The sequence below is a fragment of the Littorina saxatilis genome, unplaced genomic scaffold (assembly GCF_037325665.1).
Source record: "Littorina saxatilis isolate snail1 unplaced genomic scaffold, US_GU_Lsax_2.0 scaffold_343, whole genome shotgun sequence".
In the NCBI taxonomy this organism is placed as follows: Eukaryota; Metazoa; Mollusca; class Gastropoda; order Littorinimorpha; family Littorinidae; genus Littorina; species Littorina saxatilis.
The window spans coordinates 8,417-21,484 of NW_027128673.1; the positions used below are offsets into that span (position 1 = coordinate 8,417).

A 13,068-nucleotide genomic window follows, 5' to 3' on the forward strand; every position below is an offset into this window, starting at 1 on the left:
ACAGCGAGTTTAAATCATGCAAGTCTCATTGCTACTCTTACTTTGCCCAAAACTAGAGAAGTAAACGTTTACTTTCCAACCAAACTCCTTGATATGCTTGGAATTACAAAAATATACAAGGGAACACGTCCCATTGACATGGATGTTAACAGTGTACTGTTTGTTCACATGAGAGAGCTTAACACATCCTATAATCTGTTTAATGATCAGCGTTCTGATCTGCTTAGGATTCTTCCACCGAGTGATGCCTCTTTTTGTAAAATGCACGTGCCAACATTTAAGACACTTCAGTTCAAGGACTTGGAGGAAGGGTGTCATGAATTCCTACACATTGATCTGAAAAATCAAAGTGGACAACCAGTTGATTGTTTGTTTAACATTACATTGGAAATAGTTCCATAAAATATTGAGTATTAAAATGTCGAGTGGACCTACAATAGCTTATCCTGTTGCATGTTCAACTATAGAGTTGAAAGATTTAGCAGACGCTATCGACTTTGAGAGCAATGCTGAAGTTGGTGCAGTGTATGCATTCGAGTTTACAGACACTGGTCATTACAAGAGAAAGGAAATCGACGATGAAAAGAAACCAAGATTCCTCAAACTAGGTCAAATCCGTGATGTTAATGTACCTGATCCAATTGTCGATGACACATTCTACATGTGGAAACATCAGAATAAAAAATGGGTACTTAGTCCTGTTATAAAAAAGATTGACTGGGAAATGAAGTTTGAATTTGTGAGTCCATACACTCTTGTTGGAAAAGACGACACATTCCGTAAGTCAATCAATGCTAAACCACTAATTGTTAGCCTTGTTCCTGCGTTTAACAGCAGGGGAGAAGTTGCAGTTAAACCTTTCCATAAGAACAACTATCTCATTCACAGAAAACAAAGTGTTGAAAAGGACGCTGACACCATTGTCGATTTTATACCCAAGCTTCCAATAGGGCAGAATGCAACTATGATATTTGATATAGTTGTCAGGAAAAGGGAAGAAACCACAAACACTGTTCTAATGAGAGGAATAAATCTCAACTGGAGACCATTAAATGTTGAAGAAGTCAGAGTATTTATTGCTGTTCAAAAGGATTCTAACACAATAAAAAAACAGACGTCAAACCAAAATGTTGTTGTTAACGCAGATATAAATAATTTAACAGAAATAAGAAGTATTAATCTTACTTATCTTGATTTGATTGCTTTCTACTATACAGATAAGGTGTTAAGCAATGAACAGCTTCAAAGCTTAGCAGAAACACTGGCCAGTGAGAATTAAGATAAATATTTTATATTTTGCATTAAAAAGATGACTAGCAGTGTGAAGCTTTATCCTAATATTGATGAAAGTGCAGCAGAAAGTCAACAATTCAGACTGGCACACATTAGTAATATACAAAAACAACTAGAAGATGAATTAGAAAAATATTCTCGCGCTAGACGTAAGTACTCAACAACTTACAACAGCCTTTCTAATGCCAGCACTGGTTCTACTATCCTTGCATCAGCTGCAGGTGTAACGGGAAAAATTCTGTTAGCTACCGGAGTAGGGACTCCAGTTTCTCTAATCCTAGGCGGTGTCGCAGCAGCAGTTGGTGGTTTATCATTTATAGCATCAGCTATAATGAAAAAAATTGTGAAAAAGCTTGAAAAACACGAATCCATTTCCACTCTTGCATCATCAAAATTGTCTAGCCTAAAACTGTCTATCAGTAAAGCACTTGAAGATTCAAAAGTTTCTGACGAAGAATTCAAACAGATACAAACAGACTTTGATGACTACAAAAGTAAGAAAGCAAGTATTCAAACAAAAACACGAGCTGAATATAACAAGCCACTCGATATAGAAGATCTGAAAAAGCAGTTTTTAAAAAAGGGGATTCAAATAGGACGGGAAGAAAAAGTAAAAATAGAATCACTTGTAAAGAGTTAACTATTCGTTTAGACAGTCACATTGCATGTATCAGATATAATTCTAACAGTGAAAGAACACATGAAGTAAAGTTTGTAAATGAGAGAGCGTATTGAGCTTAAGAATGTTGTATAAGAGAAAGGGGGAATGTACGTTCTGGGTTACCGATTCCGACAGACCCGGCATTGGTTCAAAACAACCTTACTTTACTGTATTTTTTTTGTATGGATTTATGCAGTATTTTTCTGATTTTGTCGCATGTTTCATTTTAGTAAAAGTTTAGTCCAGAAGCCTATTTTGCGTTAATATTTAGGGTCTGTCGGAATCGGTGAGCCAGAACGTACATTCCCCCTTTCTCTTGTTGTGACCATGGTATTTTGTTCTCTGACCATGACAATGAAGACCAGAGCGCTGTTAACATTGGAGCTACTCTCGCTGTGTTGTGACCATGGTATCTTGTTCTCTGACCATGACAATGAAGACCAGAGCGCTGTTAACATTGGAGCTACTCTCGCTGTGTTGTGATCATGGTATCTTGTTCTCTGACCATGACAATGAAGACCAGAGCGCTGTTAACATTGGAGCTACTCTTGCTGTGTTGTGATCATGGTATCTTGTTCTCTGACCATGACAATGAAGACCAGAGCGCTGTTAACATTGGAGCTACTCTCGCTGTGTTGTGACCATGGTATCTTGTTCTCTGACCATGACAATGAAGACCAGAGCGCTGTTAACATTGGAGCTACTCTCGCTGTGTTGTGACCATGGTATCTTGTTCTCTGACCATGACAATGAAGACCAGAGCGCTGTTAACATTGGAGCTACTCTCGCTGTGTTGTGATCATGGTATATTGTTCTCTGACCATGACAATGAAGACCAGAGCGCTGTTAACATTGGAGCTACTCTCGCTGTGTTGTGACCATGGTATCTTGTTCTCTGACCATGACAATGAAGACCAGAGCGCTGTTAACATTGGAGCTACTCTCGCTGTGTTGTGATCATGGTATCTTGTTCTCTGACCATGACAATGAAGACCACAGCGCTGTTAACATTGGAGCTACTCTCGCTGTGTTGTGACCATGGTATCTTGTTCTCTGACCATGACAATGAAGACCAGAGCGCTGTTAACATTGGAGCTACTCTCGCTGTGTTGTGATCATGGTATCTTGTTCTCTGACCATGACAATGAAGACCAGAGCACTGTTAACATTGGAGCTACTCTCGCTGTGTTGTGATCATGGTATCTCCCTCGTTCTCTGGCCATGACAATGAAGACCAGAGCATTGTTAACATTGGAGCTACTCTCGCTGTGTTGTGATCATGGTATCTTGTTCTCTGGCCATGACAATGAAGACCAGAACGCTGTTAACATTGGAGCTACTCTCGCTGTGTTGTGATCATGGTATCTTGTTCTCTGACCATGAGAATGAAGACCAGAGCACTGTTAACATTGGAGCTACTCTCGCTGTGTTGTGATCATGATATCTCCCTCGTTTTCTGGCCATGACAATGAAGACCAGAGCGTTGTTAACATTGGAGCTACTCTCGCTGTGTTGTGATCATGGTATCTTGTTCTCTGACCATGACAATGAAGACCAGAGCGCTGTTAACATTGGAGCTACTCTCGCTGTGTTGTGATCATGGTATCTTGTTCTCTGGCCATGACAATGAAGACCAGAGCACTGTTAACATTGGAGCTACTCTCGCTGTGTTGTGATCATGGTATCTTGTTCTCTGGCCATGACAATGAAGACCAGAGCACTGTTAACATTGGAGCTACTCTCGCTGTGTTGTGATCATGGTATCTTGTTCTCTGGCCATGACAATGAAGACCAGAGCACTGTTAACATTGGAGCTACTCTCGCTGTGTTGTGATCATGGTATCTCCCTCGTTCTCTGGCCATGACAATGAAGACCAGACGGGTCTTGCCTTTTGTGCTTTTGTTTCTTTTTTTGTGGGGCAGCGTGTTAGGCGGTCGGGTTGGTCAATGTCTTCTGAAAAGATTTGATTAAGGGGAAGGGTTTCCATGTTTCTGAACACTACTCAGTTGCAAGCAGATTATTTGTATCCATAAAAACCCACATTTCTTCCGGAAAGTATCTTAATTACCTCTACTTAAAATCTTCCGACATTTTAAAAGCAAATGTGTCTCTCTACTAACCCTCTGATGCTGTAGGATGTCCTCCTGATTGTCCGCCCCGCCCCCCCCCCCCCACCTCCTTTCATCCCTCAACCTCTCCCGCCCCGCCCCGCTATAATTCGGATCATTCACCTGTATCTTTATGTTTTAATACTGACATTGTAAAAAGACACCGACCACTATGGAAGTTTAATAACTCACTATTAAAAGATTTAACATTTGTTGGATTGGTTAAACAGGTCATTCTAGATTTGAAAATACAGTATGCTGTACCTGTTTATGAAAGACATAATAATTATATACACTTGATTGAGGATGAAGATTTGGTTGTGATGATTGATGATGAATTATTTTGTGAAATGATTTTGTTGGAGATAAGAGGTAAACGTATTTCCTATGCCTCACATATAAAGAGAGAAAGTGATATGAAAGAAAGAAAAATTCTTGCTGAGATTGTATGTTTGGAGAATCAAGTGAACGAGAGTAATGTACAGTTGTTAGAAGAGAAGAAGCGAGATTTGTGTGAGGTGCGGCAGAAGCGAGTTGATGGTATTATTGTGAGATCACGTGCCAGGTGGATTTGTGATGGTGAGAAGAATACCAATTATTTTTGTAACCTGGAAAAAAGGAATTATGTGCAGAAAGCAATGTGTTTTGTACAGACTGAGAACGGGGTTATACATGATAGTGACCTTATATGTAATGAGGTCAAGTGTTTTTATGAAGAATTGTATTCCACAAGAGACACAAATTTGGTAAATGAATCGATTGATGAAAACTTCAAATCAAATCAAATCAAATCAAATTTTATTTTACGAGGGTTGTGGCATAAGCAATATAAACGAGCTTCTTTTCAACCAGCCCTCGCCCAGAGAGGGACTATTCTAATCTTGAATACATATATATAAAACTTAGAACACCCAGCACTCTCCAATGAAGAAAGAGATTGTTTGGAAGGGAAAATTACCATGCAAGAAATTATGGCAGTTATAAAACGGTTAAATAACGACAAAAGTCCTGGTTCAGATGGGTATTCAGCTGAGTTTTTTAAGTTCTTTTTTAAAGATCTCTGTTCCTTTCTCCTGAGATCCCTGAATTGTAGCTTTGAAAAGGGAGAGATGTCTATCACCCAGAGACAGGGAGTTATTACCTGTATACCAAAGGATGGAAAGGATAAAAGTTTTTTGAAAAATTGGCGACCCATTACACTGTTGAATGTAGTTTATAAGATTGCTTCATCCTGTATTGCTGAACGGTTAAAGTCTGTGTTACCAAACTTGATCCATGAAGATCAGACAGGCTTTATTAAAGGAAGGTACATTGGCCAAAACATAAGGTTATTATATGATACTCTATTTTATGTGAATAAGCATAACATACGTGGCCTCTTGATGTGCATTGACTTTGAAAAAGCTTTCGACAGCGTTTCTTGGTCCTTCATTGATAAATGTTTGTGCAAATTCAACTTCGGTGATGACATTAAAAGATGGATTTTCACTTTTTATAATAATATTAGATCATGTGTTTCTGTGAATGGTAAATATTCCAGTTGGTTTGATGTACAAAGAGGTACCAGACAAGGAGATCCATTGTCACCTTATTTATATCTAATATGTGCCGAATTTCTGTCCATTATGATCCGCCAGAGTACAGAGATAAAAGGTATAAAGGTGGCAGATGATGAAATATTAATATCCCAGTTTGCAGATGACACCGCCCTGTTTCTGGATGGTTCAAAACAATCATTTTGTGCATGTATGAACGTTTTGAAGCAATTTGCCTCTATATCCGGTCTGAAAATGAACTATGAGAAAACTACGGCAGTCTGGATAGGCTCACATACAAATTGTAATATTAAATTTATGCCGGAACTTATGCTCAGTTGGAACCCTGTAACATTTAAAGTTCTTGGCATTGTTTTTTCAGTCAACTTAGATGACATTATACCCCTTAATTATGAACATAAATTGGTAGAAATTGAGAATTTGTTCAGGTCCTGGTCCAGAAGAAATTTAACACCCTTTGGAAAAATAACAGTTATTAAGAGTTTGGCGCTGTCTAAGTTAACTCATCTGTTTATGAGTTTACCTGACCCTGATGATAAGTTTTTGTTTGATTTGAATAGGTTATTTTTTTCATTTCTATGGAATGGTAAGAAAGATAGAATAAAGAGAACAACAGCATATCAGTCGTTTGAAGAGGGGGGGCTTAAAATGGTGGATTTGAAATGCTTTTTGTCAGCTCTGAAGATATCATGGTTACAGCGAGTCCTTTGTAGTGAAGGAAAAGTAACTAAACTTCTGAAAGCTCTGTGTCCACTTGTACATAACATTCACAAAAGAGGAGGTGAGTTTGGAAACATATTGATGCAAAGAGTTCAGAATCCTTTCTGGAGAGATGTTTTCAAACATTATAAACATTTTGCATGCAAATGTGTCCCCATCTCCTTGAGTGATTTTGCTTCAGAGCGTCTGTATTATAATGTACATATTTGCATAGATAAAAAGGTTATTTTTAACAGGAATTGGATGGAAAACGGCATTATTACAGTCGGTCACTTGATGAGAGCCGATGGGTTTTTGTCATATAACGATTTTAAATTGAAACATCCAAATTTACAACTGAATTTTGTCTTTTTCGAGGGCGTTATGCGCTCAGTTAAGAATTTTCATAAAAGACTAAAGTTAGATGCAGTTTTAAACAATGTTTTTCATATTGGTGATGATGTTGTATGGAAACAAATAGCTAAAGGTGGAGCAAAACATATATATACCCATCTTGTGAAAAATGATGGCAATCTACAGTGCATGGAAAAATGGGCTAATTTATTGAATTTTGATGTAAATGTTGGAAAGGTATTTCTGACAATAAGGCGAACTACACAAGACACATACCTAAGGTGGTTCCAATATAGAATACTGCATAGAATTTTTCCCACTCAACGCCTGTTATTTTTGATGAAAATTTCTGACACATCACTATGTAGCTTTTGTACACAGGAAGAGGAAACCTTAGAACATTTGTTTTGGGAGTGCACAAGAGTTAAGCTTTTCTGGTCTGATTTCACAGAATGGTTATGTCAAAATTTCACACATTGCAGTAATTTGAATTTGTCAAAAGAGCTAGTCATTTTAGGGTATTTAGACAACTTTCATACGGATGCTGTTTTTGATTTGTTTATTCTCCTTGCCAAACAAAGTATATTTGGAGCCAAATTAAATAAGACAGTCCCAACACTAAATGTTTTTGTGAAAATTGCTAAACAAAGGTTTTTGATCGAAAAGTATAATGCTAGTGTAAATAATTATTATGGTAAATTTGAAAAAGAGTGGTGTTTATATAGACACTTTTTTCATTGATGCTATAGGATAATTGTATTGATTGATTTCGTATGAACATTTTTGAATGTGATACCCCCTGACCCATTTACTCATAACAGGTTATACAATACTTTTATGCCGATAATTAAACCCCATGTATACTCGGAGGCTAAATTGTGACCACCGCCCCCACCTACCCCCCTCCCCTCCCCCAACCTCAGTTACAACCCCCCCCCCCCCTCCCCCCCCACAACCTCAGTTCTCCCCCCCCTTCCATATCCCCTGTCTTTTCAACATCCCACCCTACTGTCTATGTCTGCGTCTTGTCTAGGTATGTACGTGTGTATGCGCTTTGTGTATGATGTATGCTATGCTGTGTTTATGTGTATATAAAGGAAATAAAATGTTAAAAAAAAAAAAAAAAAAAAAACATTGGAGCTACTCTCGCTGTGTTGTGATCATGGTATCTTGTTCTCTGACCATGACAATGAAGACCAGACGGGTCTTGCCTTTTGTGCTTTTGTTTCTTTTTTTGTGGGGCAGCGTGTTAGGCGGTCGGGTTGGTCAATGTCTTCTGAAAAGATTTGATTAAGGGGAAGGGTTTCCATGTTTCTGAACACTACTCAGTTGCAAGCAGATTATTTGTATCCATAAAAACCCACATTTCTTCCGGAAAGTATCTTAATTACCTCTACTTAAAATCTTCCGACATTTTAATAGCAAATTTGTCTCTCTACTAACCCTCTGACGCTGTAGGATGTCCGCCTGGTTGTCCTCAACCCCCTTCCCCCCCACCTCCTTTCATCCCTCAACCTCTCCCGCCCCGCCCCGCCCCGCCCCCCCCCCCCCGGCCCGCCCCGCCACCCCCCACAAGAGTTATAACTTGTTTAAAGGTGATGAAGATTTTTTAACAAGATTTAAGTAACTAAGGAGAAAAGCAAATAGCACTTTAGAACCGACTTCATTGTGATTGTAATAGACCCAAACGAAACTAGTTTTAAGCATGGAGAATGCCATGGAAACTGGGAAACAAAACGAACTTGTTTTAAGCATGGAGAATGCCATGGCAACTGAGAAACAAAACGAACTTGCATGGGTCGCGGATAGCCATGTAGGATTAAATAAAGGGACGGTCAGATTAAAACAAATAACACACCAGCTAGGCCTCATGCACTCCTCGGTTGTCAAGTAAACCTTTCCCTCCCTTAAGCCTGTCCCTGCTCATTGTCTGATGTTATTGTTTATCCGTCCGCATCACAGACTAATGCCAAATTCAGTGTTAAATTAAATTCGCAAAACTGTTGTTAATGTTTTACTCCTCGTTTTATAAATGTATCAAATGTGTGTGTGTGTGTGTGAGAGAGAGAGAGAGAGAGAGAGAGAGAGAGAGAGAGAGAGAGAGAGAGAGAGAGAGAGAGAGAGAGAGAGAGAGAGAGAGAGAGAGAGAGAAACCTTTCAGTAACGCATTAATTGATGCGATGACAAATTCAGTGTTAGACTACATTCGTGCATTGTTTAACAAGCAATATTTTGTTGCTCCCTCTGTCATACACTTAACTATTTGGCATCAAGTTCCTTCCCAACAGATCCTTTAAAAAAAATTCACTTTGTCGCCTGTACAATGTGTCTGGAGCGATGCAAACTTAGAAGCAACTAAAACAGGTCAGCCAGCTTATTATTTGTAAAACCTGAAAAACAGCGCATAATGAAACACAACCTTCAAACGCAAACAGACTGGGTTAAACTGCACAACGTTTCATATGTACAGAAGTCTATAAAAACCCATGTCATAATGAGTACACAAAAGCATATCATACAACCCCATTTGTAGTCACTCTCTTGGTCGCCTCCCCCCCCCCCCCCCTACCCCCACCCCCTATCTTCCCCTCAACAATCCCAATCTGTTTGTCACTCCTAATTCGCTGTTCCTCTGGATGCAAACAAATCAAAGGCAATAGTCCTGGTTTTGTGTACACCCTAATGTTCAATGCTCACTTAAAAGCTTTTCATTCACAACCGCTTATTTAGAAGTTTTGACCGGAGTCAATGCATTTGAAGTGTCAGAGAGAGTGGTGTTTGTTGCAAGTGAGGGCAGAGCGCAGAGAGAACAGTTCAAACGCCGTCATTGTAGCCTTTCAGTCAACACAGAATAAAGTGCCAGGTGTGAATTGAAAGCGACACGCAGTATAAGCTGTCGTCTGAGATCTGTAGTCAATGTTCGCTCCCTCTCCTTCACGGGGGATAACCGGTCAAAGGCCGAGCGGAAGCCGAAGGCGGCGCCTGACACGTGTGAAGGCAAGTTTTGTCTGTTTTCTAGGTATTGTTTGATTTATGTCGGGATTCAAGATAAGCTACTGATTCAGCGATGACTATATTTGTTTCTCGATGCATAAAAAGTCAGGGAGCGGTTGATATTTGCCCGTAAATAGCCTTCAAAGCCGGTAATGGCTGTTCGATGGGTTTTGCAAGTAGAAATGTGCTTTATTTCACCAAATCAGCTCGTATTTGGTATGGGTACGGGATTCTAGAGGACGAAAGAGTCATAAGAGGTGCAAAGAAGTGCTATTTGGGAGTAGAATAAATCTTCCGAGCCAGTCGACAAGAGAAGATCATATTTGAGAGATGCGCGTAGGCGGAGCTTTCCGACAAGCGAATGATACAGCAGATTAATCATTCGTTTTGATCAGAAACATAGTCTCTAGTTTTTATGAATGTTTTTTTTTAATTAAAACAATCACGAGAACTCTCTCGCTTAGCCTAATGGCTGTTCGATGGGTTTCGCAAGTAGAAATGTGCTTTATTTCACCAAATCAGCTTGAATTTGACAATTTCAGAAAAGCGTACATCTGTTCAGTGCAGCAAAACGGTTCTGTGCATCATTGTCAATGTGAATAGTGATCAACTTAGAAGCACACGTACCCTGTTGCCCTTAGATAACGGCACACACACTAAGTCAAATAGCTGTCTCTCGTGTACACCCACACTCACACACACACACACACACACACACACACACACACACGCACGCACACACACACATACACACACATACACACCCATACATACATACCCACACACACTCATTCTAATGGGTTTGGAGCATCTGTTTCAACAGATGCAGTCTGAAGACGAAGAAATGGTTCTTGTGGCAGAGGAGGTGGAGGAAGAAGTAGATGCACCTGTGCCAGGTCCATCCGGATCCACTGCTCCGGCCATATGCCACAATTGTGGCAAATCGTTCGCCTATGGCAACAATCTAAAGAGACATATAAGGCAAGTGCACTACCAAGGTGAACCCGTGGTGTGTACAGAACCAGGGTGTCTTAAAACGTTATTAGGGTTAGAAAAGGAATTTCCAAAAGGAATATTTACTTCTATAACTGCAGCAAAAAGGATCTAATTCAACCCACAAAAGTGTTGTTTTTTCAAACATGTAGGTCCACTTCTTGTGGGCGTCAGGTTTGCCTGACTACAGAGAATGCACCAGGGTGCATTTGCCGGTGGTTTTCTTGGATCTTGCTCCTTGTAAAAAACATTTTTCTGCATGATCTAAAAAGAAACAGAAACGGCTACAGGAAATGCACATCTATATATATATATACGACTTGTGTCTGTCTGTGTGTCTGTGTGTGTGTCTGTCTGTGTGTGAGTTCGCGATGCACGGCCAAAGTTCTCGATGGATCTGCTTCAAATTTGGTGGGCATATTCAGGTAGACCCGGTACAGGACACAACCTGGTCGATATTTCAACACGTGCTCTCAGCGCGCAGCGCTGAACCGATTTTGGTTCCACCTCAGCTATTTTGGTTCCACCTCAGCTACCCGGGCCCCCATACCGACACACCAAAGCCAAAGTTCTCGGTGGATCTTTTTCAAATTTGGACACCGTATTCAGCTACACCCCGGACACAATATCATCGATGAGATATTTCAACACGTGCTCTCAGCGCGCAGCGCTGAACCGAATTTGGTTTTTGTGTTCATTTCACCATTATAAGTAACTCTTCCTTATCTTCTCATCTTCTCCATGTTTTCAGCGTGTACCTCCCTTCCTTCGTGTGGTGCACTACAATATGAAGGGGGCATCTTCGGATATTCCCGGCGTTCTGTTACTATTTTTAGAAGGTCACCGCAGTGTCCAGAACGTAAATTGGACCCGTAAATTATCCTCCCTGTAAAAGTGCAAAGGTCGAATCAATTTATAGCCACGCGAAAAATACACTGTCATCTATCTCTCTATAGATACGGCTTCTCTGTGTTTGTGTGTGTGCGTGTGTGTGTGTGTGTGTGTGTGTCTACGTGAGCAACACCTGTGCATTGTTCAGTTCTGTTTGTGATGTGGTCTGGCGGCTTTTGTGTAATGTTATGTACTGGCCTTCCTTTGAGAAGCCATAACAGTTCAAAAGGGCTTAGAGATAAGCTCTAACTTGCTCAGTCCTGTTTGAGTGAAGTTCGCCTCCAAAGGTGATTAAACACGGTTACATTCGTCGACAAGGATGGGACTCGATATGCTCAGGAATGGCATTATGGCCACTGAATCATTTTCGTGCTGTTCCCATTCCACGAATCTGGGAGGGACCTAAGCTTGGCGGGTCCATTGTTCGGACCCGGCGAAGCCGGCGTACGGCTCTAAGTACTTCTTCCCGGCGAAGCCGGCTACCCGGCGAAGTGGGTATTCATTCTAGTACATTTATATTATCACAGATATTTGTAACTTCTGGAGATATTAGAAGATGTATAATATGTGGATATTACTAAGACTCACAGGTATATTACAATTGCTTGTCTTAACATGTGCTTGTATAAGACATCAATGAAATGAGTAATTTTACTTTTGGTGCCACTATGCTGCCATAGATCACTTTGGAGAGTTTCCTCTTTAGTCGGCTGGCCGGCAAAGTTACCAGCGGCAGAGTCCGCGGCTGCCCTCTCACCCTTTCTTTCAAGGCGTACAAATCCTTGCCGTGGCACATCCCTCCCCCTCACAGGTGAGTAGACATGAAGGGGCATCCGCTGATAGCTCCACCACCCCCACCCCCTCCCCAAACACGGGCAGAGACACAGAGCGCAAATCGATGCTTCCCGGCAACATCTGCTGCTACCCCCCCCCCCCCCCCCCCCCCCCCCCCAAACTACGGCCGATGCATCCCCGCGATCGAATCAGACATCAAATGGCATCGCCATCAACTGCCTTTGCGCTCACTCACCCCCCCCCCCCCCGGGTACCATGTGTTATCAACAGGCCAAAAAGAAACTATGAGAGAGAGAGAACTTTATTTTACAAGGATACAGATTTAAGGGTAATAATAATAATAATGCAAACTTTTATAGCGCTATTCTAGAAAAATGTCTACTCTTAGCGCTTTACAATACATACATCGACCAAGCATACTATACACGCACAGGCAAAGAAACCGACCAAACATAACCAACAAACTATACATGCACAGAAAAAAGAAAGCGACCAAACATACAATACACGCACAGGCAAGATAACGACCAAACATAAACAAACAAACTATGACCAAACATAACCAACATACTATACGCGCGCAGGCAAATAGAACAATCAGCACATGTAATAATTACTGACAACTAATAATGCAGGCATACAATGACAGTCCAATACACAGCCTAAGCACAAGAACCACAGTAGGCTTCTATATAAAAACGTGTCAACGGTACTATTTACACA

The 13,068-nt window shown here is 40.7% G+C and overlaps 1 long non-coding RNA gene across 1 annotated transcript in view; it reads left to right on the forward strand.

The window, feature by feature from the left end:
- The first annotated feature begins 1,274 nt into the window (after positions 1 to 1,274).
- LOC138957024 (uncharacterized) overlaps positions 1,275 to 13,068 on the forward strand; it is a 121,712-nt gene continuing 109,918 nt past the window's right edge. Inside the window, exon 1 of the long non-coding RNA XR_011452910.1 lies at positions 1,275 to 2,272. This is a non-coding gene — a long non-coding RNA (uncharacterized lncRNA). The remainder of the gene's footprint in view (positions 2,273 to 13,068) is intronic.